The sequence below is a fragment of the Trichosurus vulpecula genome, chromosome 4 (assembly GCF_011100635.1).
Source record: "Trichosurus vulpecula isolate mTriVul1 chromosome 4, mTriVul1.pri, whole genome shotgun sequence".
Classification (NCBI taxonomy): Eukaryota; Metazoa; Chordata; class Mammalia; order Diprotodontia; family Phalangeridae; genus Trichosurus; species Trichosurus vulpecula.
In genome coordinates this window covers 435,900,731-435,914,850 of record NC_050576.1, presented here as the reverse complement: position 1 = coordinate 435,914,850, position 14,120 = coordinate 435,900,731, and positions in this window count along the sequence as shown.

Sequence of the window (14,120 nt, the reverse complement as noted above, 5' to 3'; positions counted from 1 at the left end):
CCCCTACAATGGATACAGTGCGAGCTCTTCCTTTGATACTCAAACAAGGAATGGGCCAGTGGAGAGATCGATATGTTATAGTATAGGAGAAGGTAGATGAAGGATATTGGTCCAAATGGACCCTCAGAGAAACAGGAGGCCAAATAATCTGCTGAGAGGAAGATGGGCTGGGGTGGAGTGGCGTGAGAAGAATGCATAAGATGGGAAAGGAGGAGGAGACTGAGGAAGTCAATGAAAGGCCATAACTGGGTTAGGTAATTTTCCTTAAGGATGAGGGCAGCAGTGAATACACACACACACACACACACACACACACACACACACACACACGCACGCACACACGCATGCACGCACACACATACATACATACGCACATACACGCAGAGGCAGAGAGATAGAGCAACAAGGAGAGAGACAGAGAGACAGAGACAGAGAAACAGAGATAGAGAAAGAGAAAGACAGACAGAGATAGAGAGATAGAGAGACAGGGAGAGACAGACAGACAGAGAGACAGAGGCACAGAGAGAGAGAGAGAGAGAGAGAGAGAGAGAGAGAGAGAGACAGAGACAGAGACAGAGAGAGACAGAGGGGGAGAGAGAGAGAGAGACAGAGACAGAGAAACAGAGATAGAGACAGAGCCAGAGACAGAGAAACAGAGTTAGAAACAGAGAGAGATAGACAGAGAGATAGAGACAGAGAGACAAAGACAGACAGACAGAAACAGAAAGACAGAGACAGAAACACACACACACACACAGAGAGAGAGAGAGAGAGAGAGAGAGAGAGAGAGAGAGAGAGAGAGAGAGAAAGAGAGAGATCAATGAGTCAAACACAACAAAACCTTGGATTCAGCTGTCAAATTGAATGTGATTTCACGGATTCCAGGATCCAGTTCCTTTTTTATTTTATTTTCTTTTTAGGATGGCAGCAGAAACATGACATCAAGAAAAAGTGGTTTGCTGCCTAGAAACATGCATGTTTTCTTCCATGTCTTTGAGACTCCTGTGGTGTGCTAGGACTTGTGTCAAAAGACAGGAAATGTAGTTCTTATTTTCCATTAGGAGACCTCAGGAAAATAGTTTGACCCAGATAATGGAACGGACAAGTATACTAATGCTCAAAAATTATATGAACATGGAGCAGAATATTTCAGATGGCAACGTAAAAGAAAACTCCAAACAAAGCCTCACTGAGCAGTCGACTTTCTTTTTTAACCTCTTTGTGGCATTTGGGAATTCATGGAGCCATTTACTCACAGAAGAGGTAGATCTAGAGAGCCCACCAGCTCTCTAATGTTGCTCTCCATTTATTCCAATGAGCAAGCTCCAAATTTTTCTCTACATGTGGTTACTGATGCCCCAGCCTTCACTCTCCCCCATCCCCTAACCCTTTGGAAAGAGATGACTCATTACTTTTTACTCTTAGCGGGGAGCTGACATCCAATTAGCTAGCTGACACTGTTCTGGAGGCTCCCTCTAGTCCAATAATGCTCAGTTTACAAACACAGGCTGTTGAGTCTGATGGGGAGGGGAGGCTCACACCCCCCTGCTAAGCTGGTTTGTTTAAAACCATAAGCCAGTTCTAAACAATGCCTCTATGTGTTAAGGAGCAGACATGCTGCTGTGAAGACACAAGTCACCCTATAGCAAGTGTCACTTTTGGCGGGAAAGAGCAAAGTCACCAGGTTGCCATCATTTGACCACCATTAGATAGCTCTTAGACTGGCAATAACTCACATATCCAGGAAGTAGAGGAAGTGTGGAGAGGGAGCCTTAAAGGGCACTGCCTACTGAAATGCAACAAAAACCCATATTCCCCAAATGATTTTGGGAGGGGCAGTGTAAAGAGCTGTTGGTTCAGTCAGGAGAGAAAAAGAGAGGGAAGGAGCTAAAAGGAGAGGAGAAGTTCAGTTCCTGCCCCTGGCGCTTACTGGTCTGTGATCATGGGGGAAACAGCTTAACTTCAACAGGGAAATTGGAATAAATTATGCCTATAAACCTTGTCACCCAGTTGGTTACTGAAGCAATCCATTCGTTTATTCACCAGTTCAAAAGTATTAAGTGGAAGTAATTTTATATATCACGGCATTCTTGGGACATTTCTTTGGCTTGAGATAACCTCACATCTTTTTTGGCCCTAGTGTTCTTTAATTCAGGATACTGGAATATTATTCTTAGGGTGATAAAATCACATGCATCCTGATATGGAGAGGTTGAGAGAAATCCTCAGGTGAAAGGAATTCCTCAGTGTCTGGTCTCCTCAGATAATAGTGGCTGTCACACAGCCATTTAATGACAGACATCAAGAAACACGATGATTGTTATCCAGATATTGTTTTAAGGGACCACAATAATTAATAATTGCAATGTCCCTAAAGTGTTTTACATAAAATATATCATTTATTCCTCATAACAACCCTGGGGGGAGGGGCTGTATTTTCAATTAGGACAGACATTGTCTCTTGTAGAATATAATTGGTTTAATTTGATTTCCTGAACTTCTGTATGATTTATTCTTAATTGTTCCCAGGAGTGGGCTATTGGCCTTATCCCACCATTCTGTGTGAAGATTTTATGATTTTAAGTTCATCTCAAGAAGACATGGCTAGACAGTGGTTTGTCTGAATGGACACACACATTGGGATCTTAGTGAACTATAAGCCTAATTTGTGCTAATTTTGTGTCGATGATATGACATAGAAGCTAAAAACATGGAAAGAAGGAAGGAAGGAAGGAAGGAAGGAAGGAAGGAAGGAAGAAAGGAAGGAAGGGAGGGAGGGAGGATGGAGGGAAAGAGGGAGGGAGGAAGGGAGGGAGAGGGAATGGAGGGAGGAAGGGAGAGAGGAAGGGAGGAAGGAAGGAAAGAAGGAAGGAAGGAAAGGGAGAAAGAGCCAAAGTGGTCTTGGGCTGTATGAAGGGAGTCGAAGCTGCCTGGCAAAATGATATGATGATCCTTCTGGATGACACTCTGGTCAGACCACATAAGGTGTGTTGTTTCCAGTTCTAATGGTAAAGTTCGAGAGGAAATATCATGAACTAGAGAGTACCTCAAGTTGGAAAACAGTATGTGAAAGGCTTCCAATTCATGCCATGAGGATCTACTAAAGGAATTAGGGATCTTTAAATTGGAGTAGAGAAGACCTATGAAACAATTGAATAAAATTTCAATCACCTTTTTCTTCTCTTTAAAGGCTGGATTTTCTTGTCTTTCTCTCAGGCTGGAAATACAGGGACTACTCATGGGCCCAGTCCCATTATTGGTAAGCACAGAAGCTTTGCCCTGCTCCTTTTCTGACCTGGGCTGGTTGTCTCCTCCCTTCTTAAGTAGCATGGTGCCCCCTTCCTCACTCCTAGGGGCTCACCATATTGTTGCTGGGCTTAATGCTGGTATCTTGTCAGCTTCCCCCACTATAATTCAGAACCACTGAGTACAAGAGATCTGTGGACCTTAGCCTCCCTGGCAGCTTGGAGTCTAGGTGTGCATCACCATACCTGGCTTGAATAACTGTTTTCAAGCATTTCAGGAATTTTTATGCAGAAGATGCTTTGCTCTTGTTCTTCTTGGACAGGCACTTTGGTGAGGGGGAAAGGGTGAGGGAATTCTCCTATCTCATGTGTATTTTACAGACTTTTGATGACTTTTTAAGCTTATGTACTGATAGTGAGCTCACATATCTCTGGATACAAGTCACATGTGATGGCCTAGATAGAATCTGAACTTTTCAACATAGGAGGCTGTGTGCTTTTATTTTATTTTATTTTAAATTTCTCGACTTATCACCTTGAAGTTTCCAGGTTTTAATGGCAGGGAATTCAGGAAGTATTTGCTGTCTCCTTTCGCAAATCTATACCTTCCAGTCTTTAAACTTTACAAGTAGTTAAAGGAATGAAGAAAAGAAAATCAGCGGAGTGAACTCTGATTCTTCCTGAGGCTGATTTTAGAGGTGAGTCACTTATCAACAGACCTATGACTTTTGGAATATGAAACCCATTCAAGAAAACATTTTCCATTACCAGAATGTAAGGAATAAGAAGATTGGAAGGGGAGGGGTACTATTAAGTCTTTCCATAGTAAAGGACTTGTCTTTTAATTTTTTTCAAATAAGTACCCATATTTAAGCAAGCTATATAACTCACACCCATTGGACTAAACTTTTTTGGGGGGTGGGGTTGGTATTGGCAAGGTCAGCTGGGGCAGCATATTTCTTTCCCACCATAATAATGTCCGTATTTTTTTTACATTGTTTTACATTGTTTAATACATTGTTAATTGTTTAAAATGTTTAATAATAAGAGTTTATGTCCAAAGAGCTATAAAACTTTGTATAACCTTTGATCTGGCAATATTACTGCTAAGTCTATATCCCAAAGACATCCAAAAAAGGCAAAAAGACTTATTTGTACATTTTTATAGTGGCTCTTTTTGTGGTGGCTAATAATTGGAAATTAAGGGATTCCCATCAATTGGGGAACAGCTAAACAAGCTATGGTATTTGATTATAATGGAATATTATTGTGTTGTAACAAATGACAAGCAGGATGATTTCAGAAAAACGCCTGGAAAGACTTACATGAATTGATGCATATTGAAATGAACACAGCCAGGAGAATGTTGTGCATAGTAACAGCAATATTGTTTGATAAACTGTGAATGACTTAGCTATTCTCAGCAATATAATGATCCAAGAAAATCCCAAAAGACTAATGATAAAGCATACTATCTGCCTCCAGAGAAAGAACTGATATCGTTTGAATGTAGACTGAAGCATGCTATTTTCACTTTCTTTCTTTCATCTTTTTCCTTTTATTCATCTCCTTAAAAATTTACTAATATGGAAATGTTTTTCATATTTGATTGCTTACTGTCTCGGGGAGGGAGGAAGGGAAGGAGCGAAGAATTTGAAATTCAAAATTTTAAATAAAAATGTTAGACAATTGGTAAAAAAAAATAGTAAGAGCTTGGCTAAAGTCTCTTTTTCACATCATTTCATTAGTAGGCAGTATAACCGAATTGCCATTGTATCCACAGAATGTACAAATCTAGAAGGAGAGAAGTGACCGCTCTAGTACAAAGTTCCAGAAGGTCCCTACAATCCTTTCAACATGCGAGTCCATTTTATTATGGGGTTGAAATGTTAGAGCTGGGGGAAGGAGGTTTTCCCTTCAAAATGTCTTCCAAGTCTAGTCGTATCAGGAGGGCCTGGATTTCACCCTACTGGCTGCTCCTAGGGGAGAGGTGGGTGCAGTGGAAGGAAGTGGGGATTTTCATACAATGCTTGCCTATGGTGTGTACTTTTCTTTAGTCTTTCTCAAGGAAAAGTAGGAATATTTCACCAGAGCAAGTTAAGAAAGTTTCTTCTAGGTCCAGTAGTAACCATGAGGCCCACTGGGGGAGAGGACAGGGATGTTTTTCATAGGGCCTAGACACTCCTACTAATGTTGGATCAAATATGCCAGAATTTTGGAACTATGGGTTGTTTGGTTGTTTGTTTTACCAGAAAGTGTAGGGATGTCAAGCAAAGCAAATAAGAGAAACTTCTTCCAGCTCAATTATCATCCTGGTCCTTTGGGAATAAACCTTGGGAAGTAGTCTTCCGGGATGAAGAAGTTGACAGCCTGATCTCTTTGGTTCCTCTGATTCCCAGCCGTCTTCAGCTTGGAAAGTTTTAGGGGCTGGGGATACTTGAAGAAGATAGGATCCCTGCCATCATGGAACCTTGGGCGTAGTTGGGAGGAAAACTCAGCTGGGGAAAAATAGTAAGCCACAAAATCGAGCTTATACTTAACAGCTGAGTTGCCAGGATGTGAGCTGAAATAGCAGAGGGCTGACTTCACAGCAGGGGAAAGAGAGAAAGAAAGCTCGTATTGGTCTGGGCTCCCCTCTGGGCACTTCGGAGAGCTTGGTGCCATGGACCTGACAGGCTTCTTGGAGACACATGTTTGAAGTCTGTGACCCCAGAAAAGATATGGCAGAGAGATCATCAAGGCCACTTTGGCAACTGCTGCCAGGGCTGCTGGGCTGTAGGACCCATGGAAAGATTGGACAACTGATGAATGAAGGGACAGAGGAGGGAAAGATCTGAAGGCTAGCCAAGAAGTCATGCATCACAGGCCTGAGGACAAGATACAGACACATGGGAGGGCCATGGGCAGTCTGGAGGAGCCATGAGGGGTCCCAGCAGCTAGGAGCCCAGGAGCCCAGCCAGCTCCTGCAGTTGCTCTGAGGGCATTAAAGCATGCTGTTGAGAGCAATTAATATTACAGTATCATATATATATATATATATATACACACACATATATGTGTGTGTGTATGTGTGTGTGTATATATATCTATATATAGATATAATCTATATATATCTATATATAAAAAACTAATTATTGTTTGGTGCACCCTTGTTTGTATTTCTATTAAGGCATAACTCTTGAAAAGTCAGCCTCTGAAGGGCGGATTCTCCTGGCCATTAAGGTACTTGCTTCTTTGTTGAACAGACCCCACTCAACTCAGAGACCTAACTACTGTTTAGATTGCCTGGGGGAAAATCCCCCTGTCCTTGAGACCTCCTTTAAACTTCCATTGAAGTTCAGGGCAACCTAACTCATGAAGGAGAAAATTATCCAGAGAGGTCTGGATGTAGATGGCTTCCCCTGCCCAGAAGCCTTGAGGCTGCTGAGTCTCGCTATCAAGTTATGTTCTCAGCAAGAGGTGCTGAATCCGCTTAGCCACCCAACCCCATTCAAAGTCCACCCATCAGGGCTGATTTTCACTTTCAAGGGAGTTCCCTTTCAGAAGTTCCCTTAGTGTCTTTGGCTACAAGAGAAAGCACTGACCAGCAATTTAGTGATTGCTAGATAGCCTAATTAATAAATTGATTATCAATTATCCAGAAACTCTCTCTTGGTATTTTTCTGCATCTCGCTACATAGATGAAGTTTAACATTGACTCTGGACATGTGTTCAGTTCTTCATATATTAATGTGTTTTGTATTTACAATCAAAATCAAAGCAGACCTGTACATCTATCTATCATCCATCTATCTATCCATCCATCTATCCATTTATCTATCCATCTATCATCTATCTATCCACCATCTATCTATCTATCTATCTATCTATCTATCTATCTATCTATTTGTCTATCTATCTGTCATCTATCTATCTATCATCTATCTATCTAGGACTGGTAAAAGCAAACTCACACTCTCTCTCTCTCTCTCTCTCTCTCTCTCACACACACACACACACACACATACACCCCAAGCCAATAACAATAAAGACCAAGTAAAATGTAGAAGGAAAAACAACAGTTGAAGCAATGAGATGTTCACAGGAGACAAAATCCTAAAATCTTCCAATCAGGAGCCAGAAGTGAAAACCATGGCCACAAATGTCATAACACAAAACCCCTAGTCTAGCAGAAAGAATGAGGAACGAAAGGCCTTGACACATAAAGGGAAATTGGACCCAATCATGGAAACAATATAGGATAAAACTCCTACCTGGAATATGGCTCCAGAAGGGAATATCTTATTTAAAATAATTATTTTATTTATTATATCCACTTAGTTAACATTAGCAAAGGAAAAGGGGAGACTATTTTATAATAAGAAGGTATACTCAGGTGAGCAAATCCAGGAATAAGAGGGGAGAAGAAGCATGGTGAGCATATAGGTAAAGATCAGCAGAGGGTTAAAAAAGCAGCAAATTTGCCACCAGTGTATACTGCTGACCACCTGGATGGAAAGAAGAAATTGAGGAGCAGTTCAAGGAATAGTCTACAAGCCTGGCATAGAGTCCACGATAGTGAACTTTAATAATTCATAAATATGTTTGAGTTCTCTATGACAAAAGCAGAATGACAAACCATTTCTTGACTTGGGTTGATGGTGATTTCATCCTTCAAAAATTGGAGAAACCAACAAAGAAACACTGCATTCTGAAACTGATTTTCACTAACAATGAAAATGTTTGCTGGAATGGAATGGTGAGAATTGTTTCAAGAAGAAATGAACAATACCTGTAAAAGGGTTTGATATAGGAGGAGAGAAAAGTAGGTATAATCTGACATGCTGAGAGAGCACATTCTTAATAGTTCAAAGGAATGGTTGGGGAATGTCAGAAGTCTAAAATTCTAATGACATTAGTCCAGTAAAAATGGGAGACTCTCAAGAATGAAATTCAGAAGACAGCTGAAAAAAATTCTGATGAGCAAAAGAGTCAATTGTCTAGAAATACCAAGGTGGGTGCATAGAGAACTCAACAACCATGGGACAACGTACAAATCAATGAAAGATAGTAATAGTTAATAATTTACCTAGTGTTTTAAGGGTTGAAAGTGCCTTACAAATATTCTCTCATTTCATTGTCACAATAACTGTCTTTTTGTTGTTGTTCAGTCATGTCTTACCCTTCCTGACCCCATTTAGGGTTGTCTTGGCAGGGATATTGCAGTAGTTGGTGGTTTCCTTCTCCAGTACATTTTACAAATGAGGAAACTGAGGCAAACAGGGTGAAGTGACTTGCCCAAGGTTATACAGCTAGAAGAATCTGAAGTAAGATTTGAAATCAGGAAAATGAGCCTTCTTGATGTCAGTCCTGGCACTGCCACTTATCTCCCATGTAACTATCAGAATTAAGTATAATCATTATTCCCATTTTAAAGACCGGGAAACAGAAGCAGGTAGAGGTCAAATGATATGACCAAGATCACACTGCTAGTAAGTGTTTGAAACTGAATTTGAACTCTTATCTTCCTGACTCCTAACTTCACACTCCTCTAGGGCCACCTAAAGGTATTCCTATTAGAGCAATGACCTTCCTTATAAAGAAGGAGATAGTGAGAGATGGGCTACAGAAGCTTTTCTTGATTAATTCAAGCTGACATCTTTGAATATTGAAAGAATTGGTGGCTGATTGTTCTGCGATATTTGAAAGATTAAGGAGAGTGGGAGTGTTGCCATAATATTGGAGCAAGGGAAGTGCCCTGATTTTTTTTTTAAGGAAAGAAAATATTCTTCAACCAATTTTGTCAATGAGCTAAAGTCTGATTCCTTCAAAATTTAGGGAACTTGACCTAAATAGTCAAAGCCACATTGTAAAAAGTGTAGAACTAGGTCAAGTAGTTTTCCAAACTCTAGCAAGGGTAAGAATGCTCTTTTTAAAAGAACTTTTATATCTTTTTTTTTAACATCACCTACATTTCCTAACAGCATCTATGTTCGCCCTCACGCAGAGTAATCTATTTTAACTGAGGCTTTTAAGAGGAGGTTAATTAGCTTTAAAAAGCTGTGTAAATGACGTGGACATAATTGCTTTTATTTATGATGACATATATGTGTGTGTATATATATATACGTATACATACCGTATACATACATATATATACATACATATATATATATATATATATATACACACACAGAGAGAGAGAGAGAGAGAGAGAGAGAGAGAGAGTTTTATGCATTTAACAAGATTATTCTGAAAAGGGGACCATAAGTTTTGCCAGGCTGCCAAAGGGTCCCATTGCAAAAGAAAAAAAAAGCGTAAGAACACTTACACTTTATAAGAAACAATAAAGACTGGGGAAATATTTTAGCAAAATCATGCAGTATATCCCAATTCTGATAGGATGTGCAATGCTCTCTATGCAGAATTCCCCAACTTTGTGAGTTGGGTAGAATGGCAGTTAGAATGCTAGACCTGGAGCAAGGCAGAGCTGAGTCCAAATCTGGCATCAGATATTTGTTATCTGTGTGACCCTGGATGAGTCATTTATCTTCTGTCTGCCTCAGTTTCTTCAGCTGTAAAACAGGAATCATAATAGCACCTCCACTGCAGGGTTATTGTATCAAATGAGGCAATATCTGTAAGTTATCTAGCACAGTGCTCGGCACATAGTAAGTGCTTCATACGTGCTTGTTCCCTCCCCCCTTTTCAAGGAATTTGGGGAGAGGTGCCTTTTCATATCATGTTTAGGAAGATAAGCTGTCATTAAAATTCTGCACTATTTATTTTTAATTGGTTCATTCTTATTTTTCTTTCTGTTTACATCACTGCATTAATTATAGCTTCTATTTTCCTGCTTCTGCTTACTTACTACATTGTGGATCAGCTCTAATCAGTCTTCTTATGTTTCTCTGAATTCTTCGTATACATTGTTTCCTGCCCTGCAAGAATATTCCACAACATTAGTGGCTATGAACATCTCCTTGGTTTCTAGCCCTCTACATTAACTTTCCTATTTATATTAGTCAACCAGGTTTGTAAATCCAGAGACCACCTGTGGTCGTCATGCTCCATTGTCCCCCCTAATGTCCAATTAGTCACCAAAACCTGTCTATTATAACCCTATAACAATTCTCATGTAAGTATGCCCACTGTCCAATCATATGACTCTCTAATTCAAACTCTCATAATCAATGGCTCCACCATAACAATAGCTTCCTTTGGGGGTTCCTTTTCCCCAGTCTTTGCCTTTTCTAATCCATTTTCCACACAACTGCCAAATTGATATCCCCGAAGAACAGATTTAACCATGTCACTTCTATGCCCAATGAGAGAAATGATAGTTTTTTATTATATTAGTAACAGATTATTAAATTAGGATTGAGATTTTTTTTTTCCTTTCTGGTGACTCATTCAGGGACCAGCCCTTGCAAGTCACTCAGTCAGTCTCTGAAGGACAATGCTCATAAATGGGATTGCCCAAATCCTGGGGGTACAAGCTCCTCGATCTTGGGCCAGACCCCACCCAACTAAAAGACCTTACTTCTGTTTAAAGTGTAAACAGAATCCAGTCTGTGCAACTATTTTGCTGCAAGAAAATGATCCCTGGTCCTTGAAACCCTCCATTAAAATTTAGGTTGACCCAGCTTACAAATGAGAAAACCAACCAGACTGGTCTGAGTAGAGATGGGTTCCTTTGTCCAGATTGCTGGGGGTGGCTAAATCAGATGATCAAGTCCCATTCTCAGCAGGAGGAGCTGAAGACTTTGAGCCTACCTCCTCATTAATTGTTTACCAATCAGGGTTGATTTTCACATGTCAGAGGCAGATCCTTTTACAAAGGTATTTAAATATTCAGGGATCTCCAAGGTTTTGTCTTTGCTTAGTAAGAGAGACTATTGACCATCTATTTCTTGATTACTTGCTAGTTAATTAATAAATTGATTATTAATTACCAAGAAACTCTGTTTCTCAGGCTTTTCATTCATTTCATCCAGAAAATTCAATGGCTCCCTATTATCTCTAGGATACAATGAAAATTTCTTTTTTTGGCATTTCAATTGTTCACAATCTGGATCTCTGCTATCCTTCCAGATTTAATACAAATTACTTTTCCTTATGGAATCTACAATTCAGCCTAAATTAATAACTTTTGGTTATTCACCCACCACATTCCACTTCCCATTTCTCTACTTTTGCACAGGCAGGCCTCCATCCTATAGGGTTCTCCTTCCACATCTCTGTGCCTTAGAATCCCTATCACAATCTCTTACTTGAGGTCTTTGCTAATCCTCCCAGTTGTTACTTTCCTCCCATAGCACTAAAAAGACTTTGCATTTACAAAAAGATCATAATAAAAATATAACATTTGTCTAGATTTATCTTTGATCATGTTGTTCCTCGCTCCAGAGTTGAACATATGTTCCCTAACAGTAGAACCTGTTTCATTTTAGTCTTTACGTCCTCAATGATTAGCATAGTGGCCTAGAATAGAGGGGAATTACAATTTTTTATCAACTTTGCCTGTGATACAGTAGTCAATGACTATAGTAATCTACTGTTTGATAAACCCAAAGACTCCAGCTTCTGGGATAAGAACTCCCTATATAACAAAAACTGCTGGGAAAGCTGGAAAAGAGTGTGGCAGAAACTAGGCATAGGCCAATATCTTATACTGTATACCAAGATAAACTCCAAATGAGTACACAATTTACATATAAAGGCTGATACTATAAGCAAATTATGAGAGCAAGGAATAGTTTGCCTGTCAGATTTGTGGAGAATGGAAGAATTTATGACCAAATAAGAAATAGAGAACATTATGAAATGCAAAATGGATAATTGTGATTACATTAAATTGAAATGTTTTTGCACAAACTAAGCCAATGCAAGCAAGATTAGAAGGGAAGCAGAAAACTGGTAAACAATTTCTTTACAACCAATGTCTCTGATAAAGGCCTTATTTTTCAACTACATAGAGAACTGAGTCAAATTTGTAAGAATACAAGTCATTCTAAATTGATAAATGGTCAAAAAGTATGAATAGGCAGTTTTCTGATGAAGAAATTAAAACTATCTATAGTCATATAAAAATACTCTAAATCACTATTGATTAGAGAAATGCAAATTAAAACAATTCTGAGGTATCATGTCACACCTATTAGATTGACTAACATGAAAAGACAGGAAAATGATAAATGTTGGAGAAGATTTCAGAAGATTGGAACACTAATGAATTGTTGGTGGAGCTGTGAGCTGATCCAAACATTCTGGATAGCAATAGTGGTGTAGTTGCTAGCCAACTCATGCATTTTAGTAGCCTCCAGTCATCTGGGCAGAGAAAACATCTGTATTCTGGCTTGATTTCTCCATCATGAGCTACATCTCCCCAAGCTCTAATAAATGGACCAAGGTTACGTGAGTAGCTTTTGGCAACTCTCAGAATCTCTTGGTAGCACTGGCCAGCTCAGTTCAGCTTTTGTCTATAGGGTAAGACAAGAGTAAGGCCCAGCCCAGACCTTGGGAGAAACAGGAATGTGATGACATTGCTCAGCTAAACGGGCTTAGATGTTTTTTTTTTCCTGTTCTAAGCTAGTATAAGAAATGGCCTTTTGATCAGAGAAGGGGATATTACAAATTAATATTAATAGTCAAATGTTGCAGAATTAAATTTAATTTTCTCAGAGGGAATCAACACATACAGACGGTTTCAGCTAAAAGCCATACGGAAAGTTTCCCTTGGTCCTTAGAGTATGGCAAAGTCATGCTTCTGCTTAATGTCATTTTTACTGATAAAATCATGTCTATTTCTGATGTTGAATCATTCAACAGGGTCAAGAAATTTGGTCGCATATCTTTCTTTTCTAGGTCTTCACTGGCTACGGACATAGCACCTGTAGGAATGGTTACCAGGTATGCAGATGCACAGAGGTGGTTTTCTAGAATGCCAGCTGGGAACATTTTTATCCCCAAGGCTCTTGATTTCAATATGTTGGGCTGTTTACAACTAGAAGACAATGGGGGTCTTCAAGAAGGTGGTGGTGGGATAGGAGCTGGCTAAATTGGCTGAGTTGCCTCTTTTCTCTTCCTTAGGGGTCCTTGCTAATTAGCTAGGCTAGCTGGTCTGCCCAGTGTATGGCAGTTGCCTACCAGTTGATGGGCATGACTAGTTCCTTCTTCAGGGGAGTTACTTTCCTAGATGACCACTGGGATGGCTAGGCTGGAAGTCCAGGCAGCCAGAAGCAATGGATGGCTGGTGCCAAGTGCCTAATTTGGGGCGGGTATCAGGAAAAATAAATAATAACTTCCTAATGAATAGAGATGAGGGTTGTCTGTTACTGGGAGCTCTTCAAGATAAGGTTGAGTGATTGTTGCTGATTGCGTTACAGAGTGCATTCCTTTAGTGTTCAGGTTGGACTAAATCTCTACTGAAGTGCCTTCTGACTCTCAAATTCTTTAATTTCATAAAAATGAAATAAAAGTCTCTTGACCTCAATAGTTTTGAATTCTATTAGACCATAAATCATGTAGTATTTAAAAGATAATCTGCAGAGACATTATTAACACTTGGAGAGATTAGGGAATGCTTTCTGTTGGTGGTGGGCCTTGGATGAAAGGTAAAATGAGTCTCATTTTTGCCCAGTGACTTGACTTCCCTGTTCTTCTTCTCTTCAGGCTTTAGGGCTTGAATTTGGGATCCCTGAGCCCCTGAAGGCCACACCACTATAGAGCTATGCCAGGTCCTAGCAGGCTGCAAAGGCTTCACATCCCAGGGCAGGGTCTGAGTCTCTGACTAGTTTGATTCATCACCAAATTTGCTGCAAGGTGATGTGTTTTCTTTCTAGTCCCACTAGTACGCTGAGGCCCAAGGAGAAGAATTTCCCCAAGCTCACCGCC